This window comes from Cricetulus griseus, chromosome 8, assembly GCF_003668045.3.
Source record: "Cricetulus griseus strain 17A/GY chromosome 8, alternate assembly CriGri-PICRH-1.0, whole genome shotgun sequence".
Taxonomy (NCBI): domain Eukaryota; kingdom Metazoa; phylum Chordata; class Mammalia; order Rodentia; family Cricetidae; genus Cricetulus; species Cricetulus griseus.
Window position 1 is genome coordinate 85,445,479 of NC_048601.1, and position 10,671 is coordinate 85,456,149.

A 10,671-nucleotide genomic window follows, 5' to 3' on the forward strand; every position below is an offset into this window, starting at 1 on the left:
ATAATTGTGTTTATGGAATACAGTGTGACATTCAACATATGTGTAAAGTGTGTGATAATTCTACTGGGATAATAGGCAGCTCTATCTTCAATTGCTTTCCATTTCTTTGTGTTGAGAGCATTAAAACATCTCCCTACTATCTATTTTGTAACATTCCATTGATTGCTGTTAATTTTGGCTATCTTCCTGTGAAATAGAATATTAGAAGATATTCTTTCTATCCAATTGTACCCCAGTGTCCATAACATCACCCCCTTTTCCTCCCTTCCCTAGACCTTGCCAATAGCCTAATTTTGCTCTTATTTTATGGATCCAACCTTCAAGTTGAGCATCTTTTCCAGCCAAATACTTTTATAGATGATAATAAGCTTGGTTGACCCTATTGAATGCACAGATCCTCCACAAACAGCTAGTATTTGAAGAAAATCCATAGACCTCCTCGAGGTTATTAGGGTGGCTGAAAACTTCATCTGCAGAGTATTTGTGTTAAACACTGAAGACACTGATAAAGAACGGTTGGTCTAGGGAACAGTGCCACACTTTGTGTCACTGGGGAGTCAGCTTCTCAGATTAAAAATACAAGTCAACAGGTCCCAAGGAGAATGCTAGCTGAAATCTACTGTTTGCAAGGACTGACCTGACTTGAGGGGACCAGCTGGGATGCCTGTGCTGTGAATTACTGGTTGAGAGTGGGTTAGCTACACCTCTGTCATGCTCATTGCTTTGGACTTTTGTACTGAATGGCTTATATCTTTCAATGCCCTCCATCCAAGAAATAAATACTCATGACCACCCTAAGTGGGGATCTTAGGCCCATAATTTAACTCTTGAGTTCTTGAGGCAGATGACCTCCAAAGACCATGCTGAGCCAACACTTGTATTCCGAGATTTTTTTTCCACAAAACTCCTGGGAAAGAATTCCAGTATGTCTTGCCTTGGATACTGTATCCCAAAGCATGGTGTTTGACATGCTGAGTACATGAAGCTGATAGACTCTGGAGGAATATTCTCTGTGATGGTTTCATTTCTTCCTGCCCTTATCTCTCCTCCAAGAGTCACAGAAACCATAGCACTTCTTCCCAAAGTCAGACACAAACACTTCAGAGGCCAGTCTTGACCTCTGTCTTCTGAATGTCCTATTTAACAGGCATTCTGCCCCATAGCAATTGGGAGAACATGTCACACAGAGGTTCAGGAATGAACCTGAACAAAGGAGCCTTTCAGAGTTCCATTTGTCATTGTCATTACAAATACAATACAAGATTAGGTCTCACCCTTTGTGCTCTGTCACAGTTCTTCATAGCTATCCACTTATTTCACTAGACAGCATGAAAATACTTTTCTCTAGTGTCTTCATTTCTGAAGGCTCCTATGTCTCATAGAAACTTGTTTAAATAAATCTACTCTGCTTTTCTGCTGCTGATCTGCCCTTTGCTACTGGAGTGTCAGCCATAGAGATGATGTTATATTCACTCCCCTATAAACCTAGTGGCAATTAGGAATCCAGAGAGAACACAGAATTTGTTTTCAGGGGAACCTCCTGTGTTTATCTGTACAAGGATTCATAAACATTCCAGGTCCACTGAAAACTTCTGTGTGACACTGACAATTCAGGCAACCTCCCAGAACCTCAGAGGTCTTTTCTGGAAAGTGCCTTAACAATGTTATACTCATTTATGAAGGACAAATGGTGACATCATCTAAAACAATTTCCTGGGCATTGGAAACATCTGATTTTAAAAATGTGGTTGTGCATATTATTACACACTCAGTGACCAGGAAAGTGTTTGCTGAACTATTACTCTAACTGGGAAGTTTAAGTAATTTGTTAATATTGAAATCCTGTGAAGTTCAGTATCCATCATCAATGATTAAATCCATACAGCATGATAGACATCTCATTTCTCATGACAGCAAATTCCAGTTTGGGAGGTTCTGATGGTGGTAGTGAGTCCAGTTCTCTAACATTGCCATTTTTGCCTTACAATAGTAACTTCCAAGTAAATCCCAAATAGCTATGATCTGGATTAAAATCAATATCTTCCCCCATCCTTTTCTAAACAATTCATTGCTGAAACAATGTATCTACCATTCTGCTCTTAGTCTCACTAGAGACCTCTGCCCTTCCTTTGTTTCAAATAGAGCTGATGCCACAATATCTGATTTGATTAACTACAACGTCTACCCAGCTGCTTGATTAACTGCAGCATCCACTTGCTCTCCTGACTAGCAAGGGCTTCCTGTTAGCTACAGGATGCAGCTAGGCTGTTTATGCTCACATCAGCGGTGAGTCCTGCTTCCCCTGGGGGTTAGGAAGCTGTTATTGCAGTGGAGCAGGAACAGCAAAGGGAGAGCCATCCTTCCTTTGTTTCATGTCAGGCCCATGGCTCACACTGAAACAAACCATGGGATCTCCATTCCCATCTTAGAGAGAGAAAACTGAAAATCACAAGAGAAATGGATAGGCTTGCTAAACGTCTGGAATAGTCATCCCATTCTATTGGAAGAGGCAAACATGAGGACCATTCAAGACACAGTTTCATGATGACGAGTGTGGATGCCTCATTTCCAACCTTTTCTCTACAGGCAGGTTCAGCCCTTTCCAATGTTAAGAACTTACTAAATCAGGCCTCCAGGATCTCTCTTGCCTTTCTCGTTTTGTTAATGATGGAGGGAGCTACTTGGGTTGACTGAGTGAGATTTAGGGGAATTTGATGATTTTACTGCCTTGAGTCAAACCTGAGGGCTCATATTCTAGCTTTACTCTTTGTGTCATTGTGACTTGTGACAAGTTAGCTATCATCCTCAAGAGGTGAAATCAGTTGTCCTTCACAGGACTGCACTGAAGCTGAAGTATGGAGAACTGTGTACAGTGTGCCCCAGAACATCTCATACACAGTGAAAGGCGAGGAGAGATTCAGCCTAAATTCTTCCTAGAAGCTAAAGTTAAACTTGGAATCTCTTGTCCTGTTACTTGCAGATACCATTCTTTCTCCTTCAAAGCCTTAGTAACATTTGCGAAAGGCTACAGGCATGGTGGACCCTGAACAAGATGGGGCAAACTCAAGGTTGGTGTAAAGGATAGCATAGGGAGAACCCAATAGTGCCAGGTACCTTCCATAGCCACCTGAGATCCAAGTAGGAAGCACACACTGGGGATGTTAACCAAACATCCTGTTTGTTTGAAAGTTGAATTCTCTGCAATTTTGTAAAGGGGATGGAAAATGTCTGGCTAAATTAGTGTATGTAATTGGTAAATGAGGAGAACTAGCACTTTTGAGTGCCTAGTATGTGGAAATTATTGATAGGCATGGTGATATTTAAATCACAGAATGACTCTGGAAGAATTGTGTTAATCCCATTTCAGAGGAGAGAAAATGATGTCTAGAGAGAAATGACTTGTCTATAATTTTAAGTGAGTGTCTTTCAGGGTTAAGCTTTAAACTGAAGTCTAAAATCCAAGTTTTTGGGACTTGACAAGCAGATCTACCAACAGATGCTATGGAATCAATGCCAATTGTCAGGCAAGACTCTCCAGGCCCACAGTCACAGATATTCCTCATCAGAGAGTCTTGTCTAAATGTTTCACACTCGTTTCAGTGACATTGACACAGGAGACAGATCTTGGGGAACTGGCTTTGAGACCAAGCTTGGTGTTGCATAGCAGGCACCCAGCTAATCTCACTGGACACTAAGACACTTAGAAAATGAAACTTCTCTCATGGAACATGTCAGCACAGAGCAGTGCAAGGTACTTTCAACACAGACAGTATTCTGCATTCAGGACAAGCCAGTGTTGCTGTCTGTGCCATGCCCAGCAGTAGAAGACAATAACTTGTATGCAACAGTAAGAGTTCTACTCTTGCCAATAGGAGGAGAAAGGTTAGACATGGTTGATGGGCTGGAGAGATGGTTCAGTGGTAAATAGCATTTGCTGATCTTGCAGAAGTCTAGAGTTCTGTTCCAAGCATCTTCCAATAGCAGTCATCTCACAACTACTAGAGACTCCAGCTCTAGGATGCTCTCTTCTGGTCTACCTTGACACCTGCATGCATGTACGTATATGCAAACACACACACACACACACACACACACACACACACACACACACACACACACACCTCTAAATACATAAAAGAGTCCCCACTTCCAGATGCAAATAGAAAGCAGTAGTCTTGGTTCTTTTTCTCACATTATTGGGGGGGATATCCAGTATCCAGAGCATAAAGAACAATGTGGAAATATAATCCTTGAGGAGATGCCACTTGTGAAGGTGGATCAGAGGCTTGAGGACACAGCAGGAGTGAGCTTTCAGAGTTCTTCAAATTGGAAAATGTGACTGGTGATTTAGCCAAGGGTCAGGAGTGAAAGCTTTTTCTGCCAAATCATTACAGCCCAAGTATTCATTGGGTAACATGCTTAATCTTGCTATTTCTTACTCAATTACTCTGTCATCATCTGATATTCAGCAAATATTTAACAAACTTTTTAATTTAATGTTTCAGGCTGTAAGTTAGAGAAGTGACAAGTGAGGTATCTGGCCTCGTATGACATGCTTTCTAGTAGAGGAAAGAAACAAGTAACCAATAAAATAAATGGTAAGATGATTTGGGCTGTGCAAAGTGGTATACACTTGTAATAGGAAGCTGAGGCAGGGGGTAATGCTGGAATACATAACCACAATAGATTTCAAATGACAATCAAATTTAGGAAGAAAATACAAGATGATTGAGTTATAGCCTACAAATGATTGGTTTGTTAATTGGGTAGCCAGAAGAGCCATCCAAGAACATGAGAGATGTACCATGATGGAACCAGGCAGGTGGGCTGGTCTCCCCATCTGTGTCCACCCATGCTCTCTACCCATGCTGTCCTCTGATTCTACAAAGAATGTCATCAAGACTCATGTCCCAGCTGGATCCTGATAGGACTCCACCGTGGAGTCAATGATTTTGACAGGGACAAGCTGACCTCTCTTTTTCCCCTACTAGTGACCTGAGCCTTTACACAGACCATGGCCCTCTACTGCTAAGCAAAGTAAGACCCTGAGGAGAAAACCTCCTCTGATACTTCACCTTAAAAGAGTCCTTTGCTGTCATTTTAGCAAAGGTTTCTTATTTTTTGGTGGTAGGGTTGGCAATAAGTATGCTCAGAAGTTTTCCTGTCTTTCATTTTAACCTTTAGAGCATACCCATAAAATATATGTCTGCCATCTATTGTTCTTGAACTGAGCATGCTCAGGCTGTGCCTATCCCTAAAGTGATTTCCTATATGCGAAACCACAGGCTCACCCAAATTCCCATGCTGCCCAACTTTTGTAGTCATTCTAGTGCTACCTACTGCAAGCAAGAAATGTTTCCATTCTTTGTACCTCCTTGCCATCCTTACTAACTCTGCACTCACAGGAAGAGGAGATCCCATTATGTTCAGTCATACTATGATGGAAGCTCCCATGGGGAGGGGTGGGTGGTCCTCCATGACCCCAGCTCTTTCTGGACTTCCAGAAGAGAGCTTCCCCAGCCCTCATCCCAGGCCTGTAGCCATGGAGGTAGCAAAATCTCTATGTCTCTTGCCTTTCTTGCATATTCTCTAATCCTACCCATACATCTGCCCCCACACACCTTCATTAGACTCTTGATGTCTTTCTTTCTTCCTTCCTTTCTCTTTCTTTTTCTCTGTTTATCTCTCTCTCTCTTTCTTTCTTTCCTTCTCTTTTTTTGTTAAAACCTTGACATAAACCCTTTTGGCATTTAAGAATAATGTTTTTCAGGAAAGAGAGGGTTATGATTTTGTGGGAAACATTAAGAGAATGATAATTATCTTTTTGTGAAATTGTTTTATAAGAATGGAAGCATTTTTGCAAGTATGATCTCATTGAAACCTTGTGAGGTTACTGGTGTAAACCATCACACTTGGTTTGTTCCTATTTTAAAAGAAATGGAGAAACGATGTACTTATAAGGTGTATATCACTTGATAAACATTGCAGAGGTTTTGACATCTGGATAGACAATACATTTTGAAGTTAAGGTTTTTGTAAAAATGGTTCTCTCAGGCTGGAGAGCAGCCTGGTAGTTATAAAACTGCTTTCACGGGTAGTATATTTTGAGTGGGTATAGGGCTAACGAGAAAACTTATTCCTAGAAGTGGAGTGAGCCACAGGAAAACCCAATACCCAGCAGTAGCTCATTCCTCCTGATGCTCCCACAGGCCACCCCCTCATTAACTAATCATTTTCAGTTTAAAATATCTGTGTGCCCCTCTGTGCTGCTCCAGTAGCCAGTCCTCAGGGGGTTACAAGCCAGATTGAACATCTGGATTTTACAGCAAATCCTAAAGGTCACCAGATTCAGAGTGATGGAAATGGATGGATAGATGGGGACAAGATAACATGCAGCCAGTGAGACAAACTGCTCCTGCTGGCTCGGCTGCCTCCGAGAGCTCCGGTGCCTCAGACCACATGGAAATCTGCTAAAAGATGAATTGTTACACGACTCTGGAAAAAGTCAATGTTTCCATTTCTTTCTCTCCCATTTGGCATTTTGGAACCTGCTGTTAGGATTCACACCGAGTTTTGGCTTGGTTTCTAGGGACTTTTCTCCCTCCTCTGCTACTGTTGAGCTTAAAGAAAAATAGCACAGAGAGATTGTAAGAAGAAAGGAAATCATGCTCCAGATGGCCTTAAAGAACTCCAAGCTGACCAGAGCCCGGGAAAAGACCTTTCGTTTATAAAATGTGACCATCTTAAAGGCAGTGGTTGACAATTGCCCCCACAAGCACACACACAAGCACACACCCTAACCTGTAACTGAGAGTATCTGCAGGCTGGCATAAAGCCGAGTTAAAGATCTTATCTGAGGGGTATCAAGGAATCTGACCTATCATCTTTCATTTCTGCTACTGCTCAAAGAAACAGGAAAAACTCAGTTTCAATTCCCTGGTTATAGGAAACTTCTGACAGATCTGCTTTGGGAAAGTGGGGTTTCCCTCCCTGTACTTAATAGAAGGACTGTGTGCTGTGGAGTCTCGGTTTTCTGCTTGGCACACCTGGGAGGGAGGAAGCACAACTGAAGAATGGCCTCCACCAGATTGACCCCTTGGCATGCTTGTGGGGCATTGTCTTGATTGGTAATTGATAGATAAAGATCTAGCCCACCATAGGCAGTGCCAATCCTAGGCAGGTTGGTCTGTTCTTTGTAAAAGAGACAGTTCAATGTAAGCCCAGAAGCAGGCCAGTAGACAACTCTCGTCCATTCCCCCATGGTCTCTGCTTCAATCCCTGCCTTGGTTTCCCTTAATGATGAACTGTGTAACCTGTAAAACAAAAACCAAAAATGTCTCATCTCATAAGCTGCTTTTGGTCACTATTTTGTCTTAGCAACATCGAAGCAATCTAGAATAGAGTGGAAATCTTGGGCACTGGGAGAATTAGCCCAGGATAATTAGCCCAGAGGGATGAGGAGCCCAGAAAGCTGTATTTGTAGTGTGTATTTAGTTACAAGTTTCAAATATTGAACTCCAGTTTACCCAAAACAAGTGAACAGAATTTATTAGGATGCTCTGGGTCAAGACACGGAATGAGGGAAGGGACATGGTGGACTGGTCAGGGACTGTGGCTCAAACACTGCCAGCACTCTCCCTCATCTACCCGACTTCTCTACTCCATTCTCTCCAAGAGTACATAGTTTCTCCTCCAGGCAGAGAATGCAGCCACGGGCAGTTAAGCAAGAGTCCAGTCACGAAGGGAATATAACCTTTCCTATCGATTCCAGCTAGAAAATTCTTCAGAGGTATAATCTCACGAGTTCAGCCTGGAGTCCAAAGTTCTCCTCGACTGATGATGACTTTATTTACATGAATATGGTGACTGCTCAGCCTGGATTCCCTGGGAACACAAGTTTAGGGCATACTATAATAAGAATCAGTGTGAAGAGAATCTATCTATGGGAAAAGATAACAGAGGTGGTTCACAGCACTGATGTCCACAGAGCCTGGTGCTGCTAAAACAGCATACCAGTAAAAGACAGGCTGTGTGTTTTCAAGCTGGAGAAAGTCTTCTCATCGCCCTTAATGTAGGGCACAAGTAGCTTTTCTGTGTAGTGTGGCAAGCTAGCTCACCAGCTCTGCCCTGTCTAAGTCCTCCTATTCTAGGACACTGATCTCCTTTCAGGCACTGGAACAGAGCAGGCTGCCTCCCTCATCAGGCTTTAATGCCTCCCATTCATTCTGCCTATAGACATTTCTGCCTTTCTGTCTGCATGGCTATTGCGTTGGCATCCTTCAAGGCTCTGTCCTAGAGGGTCTTCTCTGAGAATCCTATGTTTGAAAGACTCATTCTCTGAGTCCTTATCAGAGTCCTTTAGTTTTTATGCTACCTTTCCAGCTCACGATTAATATAGTTGTGCTCGGACTTTGTTTAGTCTGATCTTTCTGATTGCCGGTACCATGTCAGACTCATCCATCATTTAGAATAATGTCTGAATATGTCCTTCTCACAGCAGAGACTCAGTCAGTATTCAGGGAAGGAGTAATTACACAGAAGGATAGATTGTCCATATGAGTGCAACAGCCAGTGGGGAACATAAAGAGAAGACTCCCTACAAAAGGGTAGGGAGTGTGTTACAAAGGAGATTCAAGAGCCCCTGCTAAAGGACCCATGCAGGGCTTCTGTGATCTCAACACCAGGGGGCACTGTGATCATGGACTAAAATGGCCCCAGGCTTGGCATTAGTTTGTCTAGCCTATGTCTCCCACAGTACATAGCAATTCAAGAACAAGTGAATCAATCCTAGAAAACCACAGAGCTTTGGGACTGCCTTGAACTTGATAGCAGTGTTCCTTAGTCAATCAGTGATGAGGGAATATTTTCATTAAATTATTTATGATTCACTGCCCATCAAAACTTGAGTAATACACACTATTAAACATATAACAAGGGGTAGGGTTAAATAAAAAAGGAAATGAGAGTGGAGAAAGCCAGAGTGGTGGGTTGGTAAGAATGGGGCATGTAGTGTCTTTCCTTATCATTTTGAAGTTTGTTTGCCATGAGTTTTAATTTATTTTCTTGATTCCTAAGGGAGGATGGGGTAGGGGTGTGTATGTGCGTGTGTGTGTGTGACCTTAATTTTTGTGTTCATGGTAGTAAATTGTTTACTTAGGACTCCCCAGATGCAGTCTTGGGACTGGATGCAAGCTTTACTCTTACTTACAGAAAAAAGTAGACTTAAAGGTATATTTCTCAAACTTGGTAAGTATATAGCTGAAGCCTCCACAGAGTCCTAAGCCCAAATCCACCTAGTTTCCACTGTAGCACATTGCATCCCGTGAACAGCAACTATTTGTATATTCATTCGTTCACTAAACATGATATCAAATGTCACTGCTGATGAATAGTTTGAAACACTATGAAGCCAAATGACACGCAACCTTGAAAACAGAGCCGAGATTTGGATTCTTACTGAAATTATTAGAACATTCTGGAAGTGATAATGTCAAGTTAAATGGTTAGAGAGTTCACTCTGAGCACTATTGGATAGAGGGTAAACTGGACTGGGCACAACAACTACGGCAGGATGGATGATCCAAGCAAAGCAGCACAAGCAAAGCCAAGACTCTGACACATTGGACATGATTCATCAAGAGATGCATTGTCCCTGCTGCGGCCAAACCTTGTCTGGACACGTTCAGTAGGGTGAGGGAAGAATAGCACAGGCCCACAGAGACCCAGGAAGTCTACAACCAAGTATGGTGTGGAGGGAAACAGAGGAAAACTCAGTAATGACAATCTGCAGTGAGGAAGACGGGTGCAAGGAAACATGGAAATGCATGAAGCTGGTAAAGGAGAGAGCAGAAGGCAGGCAGCATCTGTGAGCTCAAGGACAGGAGGAAGGAAGAAGGCGGAGGAGGCGGCAACAGCAGTCGGGTTCCCAGCAGCACTAAAATTGTTCCTGCCACTTGGCAGGAGTCAGTTCAGACGTCTCAGATCCAAGTGCCTCATCCTTTTCCTCATTCAGATAACTGTCAATTGGTGAGGCTCATGGACCAAAGGATCCTTGGCAGATATCCTCTCTATCCGTGGTGGTGATTTAAGCCCTCAATGTGTTGTTTATAGAAGTAATGACAGAGGCAATGAGTTACTCCTGCCAAAGTGGACCATAAGACATTTGGTGTGTCTGATTAAAAGTTTATGAGGCACAGTTTAAATATACCTATCTCTCTTAGAAGATATTAACTCGGAGTCTAAATGGATAGAGGGTGAGTATTATTATTCCATCCTAGGCACCTTTGTGACGCTTACCTTATTACTGATCACTTTTGCAGCAAATAAAGAAAGAACCCTGGCATTGTGAAAAGCTTTCTCCAACCTTTTCACCAGTATTGTGCATTTGATTCCTTCACTGTCTTTAAAAGAGAATATGCAAGAGATTGTCATCCCCATTTTTCTCAGTTTGCAGAGGCAAACCTGAGGCTAAGAGAGTTTACAGAAGTTTAATTCACCCATGTTACACGATGTGTTCAGCCTCAGAGCTAAAGCCAGCTCTCTTGATTGGGACTCTTTTTTTCCCCACAGATTTCCAGTCCCCACCTTAGACACCTTGTGGATGTAGCTTTTCTGGAATGACAATGTTGTCTTCCTGTCATTACCATCTCCTGAAGACCGGTTGAGAGATCT